This window comes from Rhincodon typus, chromosome 7 (genome assembly GCF_021869965.1).
Source record: "Rhincodon typus isolate 14 chromosome 7, sRhiTyp1.1, whole genome shotgun sequence".
Lineage (NCBI taxonomy): Eukaryota > Metazoa > Chordata > Chondrichthyes > Orectolobiformes > Rhincodontidae > Rhincodon > Rhincodon typus.
Genome location: NC_063338.1, coordinates 37,862,512 through 37,875,882, shown reverse-complemented (window position 1 = coordinate 37,875,882; position 13,371 = coordinate 37,862,512). Strand labels below are relative to the sequence as shown.

At 40.6% G+C, this 13,371-nt stretch overlaps 1 protein-coding gene across 1 annotated transcript in view; it reads right to left on the bottom strand.

Moving 5' to 3' along the window:
* Nucleotides 1-2,180: 2,180 nt before the first annotated feature.
* The window catches only part of pde1a (phosphodiesterase 1A, calmodulin-dependent), a 477,849-nt gene continuing 466,658 nt past the window's right edge, over nucleotides 2,181-13,371 (bottom strand). Inside the window, exon 19 of the mRNA XM_048599192.1 lies at nucleotides 2,181-8,967. The gene's annotated coding sequence lies outside the window, so the exon portion shown is untranslated. The remainder of the gene's footprint in view (nucleotides 8,968-13,371) is intronic.

Here is a 13,371-nt window from a genome sequence, read left to right as displayed (position 1 = left end):
AAAGTTACAAATTGTTACATAGTTTTTTGAAAATGCCAATGTGTGCAACATTAACAAAGTAGTTGAAGCAAATTTAATTCAGCATTGTAAAACTCCTTGAATAATTCATCACGCTAAGTTCATTTACAATTCTTGACATTTATGCTGCAATCTGAGAAACACATTGGCTCAGAGGTTCCTTTATTTTTTATAAATTATTATTGAACAAACTAATAATGGACAAATGATCTCAAACTTTTATTTCTCATACTAGTATTAGATGGAAATTTATATAAAATAAACATTAACTATACTATTGAACTCTACGATGTTATATATTTTATTATATGTGTTTAATTTAGCTCACCATCTCTTTATTTCCCTGAACTGTGTATTATGACAGTACATAAACAGCTTGCTCCAAATGAATGGCACACAGAGCCAACCTCTGTTGACATATTTTCTTGCCTTTCACTTTGGGCTTTCCTTGATGGCTTGAATGAGGTGATGATGCCTATTGAGTGATTCCTCAGAACTCTGAGGATGGGTCACTGGACCCGAAACATTAACTCTGACTTTTTCTTCACAGATGCTGCCAGGCCTGCTGAGCTTTTCCAGCAACTTCTGTTTTTGTTCCTGATTTACAGCATCTGCAGTTCTTTTTTTAAATTAATAATAGCAGTTCCCTTCCCTAAAGGGGATTAGTGAAGCAGATGGGTATTTCCCCAACAATCGGCAATGGATTCACAGTCATCATTCGACTCTTAATTCCAGATATTTATTTAATTCAAATTCCACAACCTGCTGTGGCAGGATTCAAAGCCAGGTCCCTCCCCGCAATAACAACCAAAACAGAATCCCCTCGTCCTCACGTACCACCCCACCAACCTCCGGATCCAACGCATCATCCATCGACACTTTCGCCATCTGCAATCCGACCCCACCACCAAAGACATTTTTCCCTCCCCATTCTTATCTGCTTTCCGGAGGGACCACTCTCTCCGTGACTCCCTTGTCCGCTCCACAGTCCCCTCCAACCCCACTACACCCAGCACTTTTCCCTGCAACCGCAGGAAGTGCTACATCTGCCCCTACACCTCCCCCCTCACCCCCATCCCAGGCCCCAAGAAGACTTTCCACATCAAGCAGATGTTCACCTGCACATCTGCTAATGTGGTATACTGTATCTGCTGTTGTGGCCTCCTCTACATCGGGGAAACCAAGCAGAGGCTTGGAGACCGCTTTGCAGAACACCTACGCTCCGTTCGCACTAAACAACTGCACCTCCCAGTCGCGAACCATTTCAACTCCCCCTCCCATTCCTCAGATGACATGTCCATCCTGGGCCTCCCGCAGTGCCACAACGATGCTACCCGAAGGTTGCAGGAACAGCAACTCATTTTCTGCTTGGGAACCCTGCAGCCCAATGGTATCAATGTGGATTTCACAAGCTTCAAAATCTCCCCTCCCCCTACCGCATCCCAAAACCAGCCCAGCTCGTCCCTGCCTCCCCAACCTGTCCTTCCTCCCACCTCAAGCCCCACCCCCATCTCCTACCTACTAACCTCATCCCGCTCCCTTGACCTGTCCGTCCTCCCTGGCCTGATCTATCCCATCCCTACCTCCCCACCTACACTCACCTTTACTGGCTCCATCCCTGCCTCTTTGACCTGTCGGTCTCCTCTCCACCTATCTTCTCCTCTATCCATCTTCTATCCGCCTCCCCCTCTCTCCCTATTTATTTCAGAACCCCCTTCCCCTCCCCCATTTCTGAAGAAGGGTCTAGGCCCGAAACGTCAGCCTTCCTGCTCCTCTGATGCTGTTTGGCCTGCTGTGTTCATCCAGCTCTACACCTTGTTATCTCAGAGTCTCCAGCATCTGCAGTTCCTACTATCCCTGGAATGTTATCTGAGTCTCTGGATTAACAGTACAGCGATAATGCCTCTAGATTGTCTCCTCCCCATATGGTGTTTAATGAAACAAATATATATCAATAAACAAGAAACCCAATTTTATATGCAAGTGGAGCTAAAAAATAGATTTTATGAAATAAAATACGTTTCTTTTGCAGTTTTAGATTTTCAAGTGGCCAGAAGTTGAATTAAATATTTATTTAACTTTCATGCATTCTTTATTAATAGTGAAAGTTTAAATTATTTCTCAATGTACAAACCAAGAACAATGCTAAGAAGTTTGTCATTTTACTTCATTTTTTTCCAAACAGCTTTGTCAACCATTTCCAAGAGAAAAAAAATCTTGCCTTTGCATTTCATGAATAGTACAATGAATAGTACAAAAAGTCCACATTTTCTATTTATTTACCCAGGTGCAATTATTTATATTCTGTACAGTGACTGCAGCCAGGAGACAAAGCACAACTATAGAGAATACTAAATTAATGCATATACGCAGGAAAACATCCACCACATAGTCTACCTAGAAAAGCAATTCCAATTCATAATTTAGTCAGAATTCAATCCTGCAAATAGGTTGCAACCTCTATTCCTCCAAAATTTCTGTTCTAATTCCTTTCTTTCTCACAATTTCTCCCCTCGTTACCTCTCCAGGAGGGATTATTTCCCTCAAAGAGTTGACTCCATGATGCTGATTCGTATCGTCTTTCTTAACTTAACTGCTGGAATCTTACCATTATTGGCTATTAATCATGTGTGGTCTTCAACAGTTAGGGATTTATATCCACAGGAGGGTCTTTTAATTGAACACCGCAAGTTCAGCTGAAAATCATGAAAAAAATCATATTTTTCTGACATTTGATCGAGAATAAAAGTACAACCTTGTTACGTGGAAATTGCTAAATGTCTTTCTTGCATCCACTTTTATGCAATATTTCCAACGGTCCCATTGTCTTCAAATTGATCTTACTTCATTAAAACATTTTTCTCTCTTATTTAGTGAGCAGCAGCTAGAATTTTTATAGTTGAATTGCTGCATGCCTAATGAAGATCAAATACCTCTACTATCATATACTAGATAAAGCAGCAAACAATGGCATTTAAATAAATGCAACAAATGTAAGAATAAATAAACACCAAAAATGAGATTAACTACTCTGATTATATGAAACAAAATGTAAGACTAAACGGTGTGGCAGAACTTAAGCCTATTTCAGCAATTAACTCTTTCAATACTGGCAATAATTGTGGCCAAACTAGTATTTTCTTCAGTGTATCAAGAGATTTTGTTTTCAAAGCTCTGTTTGTATCTTTCATGGCTTTTGTGTTACTTAATAAGAAATACAAATTGAGTTACTTACATCCATACAAAAATCTTATTTTAAATTGTAATGTTCTATTTTTAATCTCATTTTGTTATTTTCTTCTAATTACTAAAATGTGAAAGTCTGCTGGAAAATAAAATAATTATTTCCTCTGTAGATTCGCATTTTATGCATTTGTATCTGGTTGAAAAACATATGCAAAACAAATTTTAACTACTTTAATACAATTTCTTCGCTAAGAGAGTGGTGAGCCTGTGGAATTCATTACCACTGGAAGTAGTTAATGCCAAAACATTGAACGTATTCAAGAAGCAACTAGATAAAGCACTTAGAGTGAATGGGATCAAAGGTTATAGGGAGAAAGCAGGATTAGGCTTGATTGAGTTGGACGATCAGCCATGGTCATAAAGAATGGCGAAGCAGGCTCCAAGTTCCAAATGGCCTCCTCCTGCTCCTATTTTCTACGTTTCTATGTACATTAAAGTATGTTTAGAAAGTGCACAGAAGTTCTATCCCTCTCAGATTTACAGAAACCGAGGAGGAATGGCACAGTTGGGGCCACACCAATCTTCCCTTGAAGTCAGAATGGGAGATTGGGGCAACTCAGTGTAATTTGCTTCTGTAAGTTTATAATAAGCCTTGTTGAATTATCTGTAACTGTGCTTTAAATAGTGTAGTAAGTCGCAATTACAATTAAACAATTTGTCAGGTCCTGAAAACCTAATTTCATACTTGTGGTACATCAAAATATTTTTCTGATGCAAATATCCATGCACTTCTAATATATTAATTGAATTGAATTGGATTGGATTTATTGTCACTTGTACTCACATGAGTACAGTGAAAAGTTTACAAATCGCCACTTACAGCGCCATCTTAGGTACAAAGACACCTAGGTACAGATTCTTAGGCTACTTCAGTCTCTAACTTAAGCATGTCTGTACATTCTAATCTTTATTTTGTTCTTGATAAAAGTATCCAAAATGAAGGATAATCAGTATTTTTTACTTCTTGGTTTGCTCTGTGAGAATTGGGAAATTCTGGATGAAACTAGCCCAGAAATAATGTTGTGAAACTAAAAAGTCAGACCCTCAGCCTAATATTACAGAGAAATGAGTTCAAATCCAAATTGCAGCTAAAGGATTTTAATTAATAAATTTGGTATTAGAAAGTTCACCTAAGTAATGGTCATCACAAAACAAACAGATCATTGTCAAAACTCATTTAATTCCCTGACAGTTTCAGGGACGAAACTTTGCCCTCCTGACCCAGTCTGTCCAAAGTGATTGCAGACTCACAGAATTACAGTTAACTTTTAACCACCTTCTGAAATGGTATAACTAGTCATCTGGCTTATCAAACCAAATGTCGAACAGGACATCCTGCGTTGAGTTAGACGCTGGAAGTGAGAAAGGACACGACCTCCCAGTGGCACTAACAAAATTTCCTCACCAATAATAAAATTAGCATAATCCAACTGGACCAAAGGCTGTCAGAGCAAGAGAGAGAGATGGATGACTGGTGGTGGCTTAAGCTAAGGGTCACCACACCTCAGGTGAGGGGAGAAGTTGCAAAGGAAAGTCTTTCATGATGACCTCAGCTAGTGTGGGAATTGAAACCACACTGTTGGTATCACGCTGTGTCACAAAATGGGTTAACTGACCCCCTCACCTCACCTCACTATCATGGGATCAAACGACAACCTGACAATAATCTTCACCAAATCATAACTTGTATGGAATGTTTGAGGCTACTCCATCACCATGTAGAGTGTGCCATGCCCCTCTAACTGGACAGGCGCACCAGAAACAGTAGCACAATGTTATACATTTGAGAAGGAGTGATCCTTGGGGCCGTCAAAATTATCTCTGAACCCCATGAAGTCTCTAGGCATCAAGTGACACATGACTGAAGAAAGTTCCTGCTGTTTATCGGTTCCCATCTTCTCTCAGCTGATGAATCAATATTCTTCTGTGTTGATCACTACTTGGAAGAAGGACTGAGGGTAACAAGGGCACAGAAAGTACTTTCACTGGAGAATTTCAAAACCCATCAACAAGAGTGTCTTGGTAGCACTACCACTTACTGAACTGCTGATTTCTGAAGGACTTCTCTGCCTGACTGGGCCTATAGCAGAAGGTGAAATAACCGCCATGTTTGACCTCATTCTCACCACACTCTCTGCTGCAGATAAATTTGTTCAGAACAGTAATGGTAGGAGCAGCTATTACATGTTCCTTGAGAAGATCAAATCCTATCTTCATACCAATAACACCCTCTAGTGCATTGTGTAGCACTATCAATGTACTAAATGGGATAATCTCAGAACATTCTTGTATTTCAAAACTGAACATCCATGAGGTGTTATCAACAGTCATTCAGTCGCTATCTGTGGCTTCATGATCCTGGCAATGTCTCTCCTTTACCATTACCATCAAATCAAGGGATCAACATTGATTCAATGATAGGGGAAGTTGGACATCCCTAAAGCTTCCACCTTGTATCTTGGGAGCAAACAATAACCCAAAACTGAACTGGACCAGACATATAAACACTGTGACCACAAGAATGCAAATATGACTGGGAGCAAGTAACCTATTGCTGACTCTACATGAACCCAGTCAGGAATATGACAACAATAATCAAGACGCTAGGCCCCACCCAGGATAGGGCAGTTAACTTGATCAGTACTCCACTACCGCTACTTAGTCATTCATTCTGTATCAAAGAGAGGCAGGAGTGCACACTATCCACAAAGTGCATTGCATCAACGCTCCAAGGCTTGTTCAACAGCACCCTCCTAATCAGCTTGAAAGACAGGCCAGCACTTACATTGGAACATCATGACCTGCAACTTCTTCTTCAAGCTACACATCATTCTGATTTGAAACCACATTGCTACTCCTTCAATGTCACTAGGGATCCCCTCCCTAACATACTGCGAGGGTATACCATAGGAACAGCAGGAACTCAATGTTAACATCGCAAGGACAATCAAGCAAGTGCAACACATTTTTGGCCTAGCCAGCAACAAATAAAGTTAAAAAGACACGATTGACTGTCTAATCTGCTCAATGACATGATTTGGTGCTCAATGCTAAAGATCCTGTATAGTTGAGTCTAGATCAGATTAACATTGCTTAAGGTGTAATCTAAACCACAGAGATCACACCATCTTGTGGGCAATTTTCTTTGAGTTCAATGGTGAACAAAATGCCACTGACCACAAAATCCGGGTCAGTATTTCTGAACAGCTTTTTAGAGGATATTGAATTCGAGCATTTCAAAAGAAACTTATTTGAAAATCCAATGAATAGCTGTACTTTGTATTTATTAGTTTATCAAGAAAATTCTGTAGATATAACTTTATATTTTACTTGTATGACCTTCACAATATTTAAAAAGTTATAATAATCAGCATTAAAAATGAAAACATTCATGGATGCATGAAGACAACGTTCTAGGGGTACCAAATTTGAAATATTAGTGGTCAGTTAGCATGAGGGACATTCCTGTTTGTCCACCACATCTTTTGTAAAAGAATTATGGAAAAAGCAGAAAAGAACATAAAAACTCTAAACATTATTTTCTCAGGGTTTATCCACAGGAAGTACAACGGATGAGTTGGTGAACACTCACGAAAATTCATTCCCAATGCGCCTCTATATATGTATGTATATATATATATCTATATAAACTAACCTTGCTCTCAAGTAGAAATAATAGAGGAGTGATTAATGAGATTTCAATACCAATACTCTATGAATGAATATTATCATATAAGGTCTAATCTCATTCAGTGCAGCATTTAGTTTAAATCAGAAAAACACGCAGTCAGTTTACATGGACTATGCTTCAATAGATGCAATGGGGTGGATTTTACAGAGGATAGATGATCAACAAACGCTCCCTAGCACGTTGCCAACTGAAATCTGGCTGCCCCACCCTGATGTGATGCTGGGAGAGTGTCATTCTCCCCACATCAGAGAGGACATTCTGTCTGAGAGAAGAGTGGCCAATTTGGTTGGCTGACAGCTCTGTATTCACAACGACATCAGAAGGTGGCATTAGCTACTGCCAGACCCTACTAGAAGGAAAAAGTGGAAGCTGGATGACACAGTTTTCAGATCCAACGAGGGTAGGGAAAAGCAGACCAGACATTTTTTCAGAGAGGCCAGAGAGGAGGCACAAATTGAAGCGTGAGGGGAGGGGTAGCACCCATCCTGAAGGGTTACCCCTGATAGGCACAAGGGAACGCACAGAGGATCTCCCTCTCCTTCATTCTTGCCTAACTAAAAATCACCAGCGCAGGCTGAAAAAGTGCCGTGGAGGTGAAATGAGGCCCTTAATTTGCAGTTAAATGTCCACTTTAGCATTTCTGCAGTCTACGAATGGGCTGCCTGTTGTCTTACCTTCCAGCAGTACGATGAGGGGGTCAGGTCAACATGGACGGGAGGGTGGTGTGATGGCCACTTTATTTTATACATCTCTTCGCCTTCCAATTTGCGAGTGGGGTCTGTAAAATCCTGCTTAATAGCTGGCTCACAATTTGAAAGATGCAACAGTGGAACAGTGTCTAAATTAAGATTAATAATTGGAAAATCCTGAAAGTCATTTCCTTTTTGATCTGTGCTAACAATGTGGCAGCATTGTTTCCATTTCACCCTGATATGTACAGAATCAGGGACCAGGAGATCTCTTTGCCCTAATCTCGGGATTGTGCACAGACGACCACTCTAACTTTGTTGCCCCATTTCAAGGGCATCAGTAGCCAGTGTAATTTCTGTGAGCATTGCCCCAGTGGACTTATTCCTTGCATGCATTCTCATTTCAGAAAATACAGCAGTAATAGATTACTGCATAAACACCTAAATTTCCTTTGATGTTTTATGAATAATTTACCATAAAGGCCCTTTTTTACTCTTACATCAAAAGTGTACTGTATTTCTAAATATGAGGTGAGATTACCCTACATCCATCATGGCTTATAATACTGCTAACCTAACTTTGTAGTGATGATCTTTGCTCCACCTTTGATCTCAGAATTTGCCTGTCTATGTGATATTGGTGCCCAACTGCCTAGGAGCAGAGAGATAAATACAAGGGTAGTCTCGGTGTAACATTGCAGTTGTTTTATATGGTGCTGATATTAATAAGTAACCAGACAAATGAGTTTTTATACCAACACAGCTCCAATGTTAGGGCTTACACTAAATATTTCTTTCCAGAGCTGAGTGTTTCATCTGAGAATAAAACTGACATTGAACTAAAGTCTAAACATTCACTGTGTTTCCTGAGACTGTAAACATGCTTGTCTGCTATCACAGTGCTGTTTGTATGTTGTTTACTGTTGTAGTCAAGAAGATATAATGATAGGGAAATTAGTCACATTATTCAAATGTTAAGCTGTGTTGAGCTGAATCTTTTAGGTTGTGGAAGTACCATTACCAAAAGCACTTCTATCAGGGTTACAGTCCGGGCTCAAATAACCTGCAGCCAGATGGTCGGTCTTGTAAAATGAACAATTGTAGTCAAGTGGCAACATTATTGAAGAGGAAGTTGTTAGAGTACATAGCCCAGAGAAAGATGAAACAAGTCATTTCTCCTGATCTTTATTTTAAAGAAGGGCAGAGTCATGCAATTGTGTTCATGTTGCTTGAAGTCTCAGACCAGCAGGGTTGGAGGGATGCTTGGTGATGGTGCAGTAATCAATTTCGAATCATTCCAGCATCATGTCATGATCCATCACACTAAAGGAGGCAAAAAGACACATTTTTATACCTTCACATTTTTAAACATTACTGAGAGCAATATTTCCTGTTCTTTAATCAGCTCTCAATGAATGGTTGACAATCTTTTTATCATGATACTTTTGCATCTCACTAAAAATATTTTTCAGTTTCAATAAAAGCTGTTATACTATAATAATATAAGCAAGTTCACCACAGCCCTAGAGGAGCATATGGCTGTGTTCTCTCTACAGAGAGATGATTAGTGGTCAGTTAAACCTGAAGGTCACCATGCTTCAGGCGAGGGGAGAGGCAGAGAAGATGAGACCCTCATAGTAACCTCAGCCAGTCTGGGAATTGAACCCATGCTTTCGGCATCAAGCTGCATCGCAAACCAGCCAACTGAGTTAACTGCCCCCTAAAATAAAAGGGGGTCAATTATATTCTTTATTTACCCTATTGTGAGGAACATCTACATTGCTTCTTAATAAATGTTCATTGTACTTAGCTGACATTAGCTGGTTTTGACAATATATTGATTGATGTCATGCATTATTCAAATGTACTCAATACAAACACATGAGAGTACTTAAAGTTTGCACGTGCAGTGTTTTCAAAGTATTATATATTCTAGTACCATGATAAACATTGAACAATTGATGTACAAAAGGGCATGACTCCACTTAAAGCATGAGGTCTGTCAGCTATGATACACACAGGAACAGGAATCAAACATTTAGTTCCTCATGTATAGATAACAAGGTGTAGAGGTGGATGAACACAGCAGGCCAGGCAGCATCAGAGGAGCAGGGAAGCTGACATTTCGGGTCTGGACCCTTCATTTAGTTCCTCAAGCCTGTTTCACCATTCAATGTGACAAAACTCTGTACACCAGCCCTTGCTCCATTGTACCTTTGTTTAACAAAAAATAATCCATCAATCTCAGTTTTTAAAATTACGCTGCTAATTTTGAGGCATCAATTTCCAATTGCATAAGAGCATTTCAGAACTCTACCAACATGGAGCAAAGCAAACCCAGCAAGTTCAAACAACAAAGGGAAAGGGAACAACTTCCAAGTGGGAAACAGGGCAGTAATAGATATATCCAGCAGAAAGAGTGGGGGACCCAGTGGAGAGAGGGGCAGAGAAAAAGGTGCACCTAGTGGAGAGAGCAGGGCTTGATGGAGAGACACAGTTGTGGTGGGTGAGGTGGGGCACTGGTTGAGGACGGGACAGTGGGTGAGGTGGGAGCATAGGCTGAGGTGTTTTCTGTGCTTGAGGTACCAGACAGTGGGTGAGGTGGGGCAGTAGGTGAGGAGGGGGCAGTGGGTGAGTTAGCGGTTAGTGGGTGAGGTAGCGGGCAATGGGTGAGGTAGGGGGCAGTGGATTATAGGATTATAGGATTCCAACTAACTTTACCCCTTCAGAATAAATGAACAATGAATCACACGCTTCTTGTTTCACTGCTCATAGTGTCCCTTAATTAATTGTAAGATAGATACTTCCAGATCGTTTTAAAAATGTTCCATTTTTCTACATTCCAGCACTTTACACACTCTCGCTAACAGGAATTAGTCACAAAACAATTAATTTATGGCAAACCGTGATGTCACCATTTGATTTTATTTCAAACTTTCAAGTGTCAACTCTTGAAGGAGATACTGCCCCATCTCATCCACTGGTCCCTACTTTACCCACTGCCCCATACTTTACCCACTGCCCCCTCACTTACCCACTGCCCCTGTCTCACCCACTGCCCGCTTTCACCCACCAGGTAGGGGGCAGTGGGTGAGGAGGGGGCAGTGGGTGAGATAGGGGGCAGTGGGTGAGACAGGTGAGACAAGTGCTGGAATGTAGAAAAATGGAACATTTTTAAAACGATCTGGAAGCATCTATCTTATAATTAATTAAGGGACACTATGAGCAGTGAAACAAGAAGCGTGTGATTCATTGTTCATTTATTCTGAAGGGGTAAAGTTAGTTGGAATCCTATAATTTAAATCAATACAGCAAGTGGTAAAGAGAAGAGGCATTAACAAAAAAAAACTAAACTGCCTGCTTTCACCCACTGCCCCCCTACCTCACCCACTGCCCCCAACTCACCCACTGCCCCCTACCTCACCAACTGCCCCCTACCTCACCCACTGCCCCCTATCTCACCCACTGCCCCCTACCTCACCCACTGCCCGCTACCTCACCCACTAACCGCTAACTCACCCACTGCCCCCTCCTCACCTACCCTGGGAAAAAGACCTTGGCTATTCACCCTATTCATGCCCCTCATGATTTTGTAAACTTCAGTCTCAGACACTCCAGGGAAAATAGTTCCAGCCTATTCAGCCTCTCCCTATAACTCAAACATTCAACCCTGGCAACATCCTTGCAAATCCCTTTTAAATCCTTGTAAATCTTTCTCCTCTCACCTTAAAAAATATACCCTAGTTTTGAACTCCCCACCCTAGGGAAAAGACCTCTGCTATTCACCTTATGTATGCCCCTCAGTATTTTATAAACCTTTATATGGTCACCAGTCAACATCCTACGCTCCAGTGAAAAAAGTCCCAGCCTATCCTTATAACTCAAACCCTCCAGTTCTGGCAGCATCCTGGTAAATCTTTTCTGACCCCTCTCCAATTTCATAATATCCTTTCTACAGTAGAGTGACCAGAACTGTACACAGTACTTCAGAAGTGACCCCACCAATATCCTTTACAACCTCTACAACCTCAACATGATGTCTCAACTCCTATACCCAAAGATCTGAGCAATGAAGGTAAGCATGCTAAATGCCTTCTTAACCCCCCTATCTAACTGTGATGAAACTTTTAAAGAATAATGTGCCTGAACATCTAGGTCTCTGTGTTCAACAACGTGACCCAGGGCCCTACAATTAACTGTATAAGTCCTGCCCTTGTTTGTTTTATCAAAATACAAATTGAACCCCACCTGCCACTCCTCAACCAGACATTTTCAGGAGCAAAACCTAAGTATTTATGTACTTATGCACATATGAAATAGGAGCAGGAATAAACCACTCAGCTCCTCCAGTCTACTCTGTCTGTTTGATCTGACTGTAGCTTCAGCTCCACATTCCCACTTATCCCCGATAACCTCTAACACTCTTGTGAGTCAGTGATCTATCTACCTCTGCCTTAAAAATATTCAATGAGTCTGCCTCCCCTACTCGTGGGAGATAGTTCCAAAGACTCACGACCTTCTGAGAGAAAAGAATTCTCCGCATGTCCATCTTAAGTGGAAGACCCCTTTTTGTCAAACTATGTTTCCTATTTCTAGTCTTTAGGTGGGAAAACAAACAGAAGTTGCTGGAAAAGCTCAGCAGGTCTGGCAGCATCTGTGAAACAAAAAATCAAAGTTAATGTTTTGGGTCCGGTGACCCTTCCTCAGAACTGAGGTGAAACATCTTGGGTGAAACTTAGGTGAAACATCCTTTCCTCTCAGAATCTAACATGACTCACTAACATGACATCTTATTCTTCTAATTTCTAATGATTACAGGACCGGACTGTTTAACCTTCCCTTTTTATATAACGACTCACCCGCTAACCCCATCCCCAACCCTCCCATTCCTCTATACTAGATTTCAATTGTAGTATTTGTAATCTCACTAATAAGATTCAAATTTGTCACACAGAGGATAGTTCATGTGTGGAATGAACTGCCAGAGGAAGTAGAGATGCAGGTACAGTTACAACATTTAAAAGACTTTTGGATTGGTACATGAATAGGAAAGGTTTAGAGGTATATGGGCCAAATGCAGGAAAGTAGGATTAATTTAGTTGGGAAACTTAATCGGCATGGACAAGTTGGACCGAAGGGTCTGTATCTGTGCTGTATGGCTCTATGTAATTTTTCAACAAAATTTCAGTCCAAAATATGATCTGTTTCTCATCACAGATGCTTACTTGCCTTTTGAATATTTTCATCATTTTCTAACTTTACTTCAGATTTCAAATGTCTGCAAAATTTCACTTTTTTATTGGTGTTTACCTCAATATCTTAAAATAACCTCTTAGCCTTCCATAATCGAAGGAATAAAACCCCAGTTTATATAGCTTTTCCTCATAATTAAATCCCTGGATTCCAGGTAACATTCTGCTAAAGTTATGCTGCATTTCCTGTCAGGTCGGTATTTTCTTTGCATGAGGTGGTCTGACCAGGATTTTGTACAGCTGAACCATGACTTCCTTCTGCCTTGTATTCTGGTCCTCTGCATAGAAAGACCAGCAATTCATAAACCTGCCTGAATCTTTTCACTTATGTGGAGATTTTCTTCCTCCCTACATGTTGTCATTCTTAAATCAATCACTGAAGGTTTGAACCAAGTTGAGGATGTTTTGCAACAGGTTTCTTGACAATCAACATTTGTTGTGCTCTGTTCTGCAAATATTTTACACAGCTCAAAGA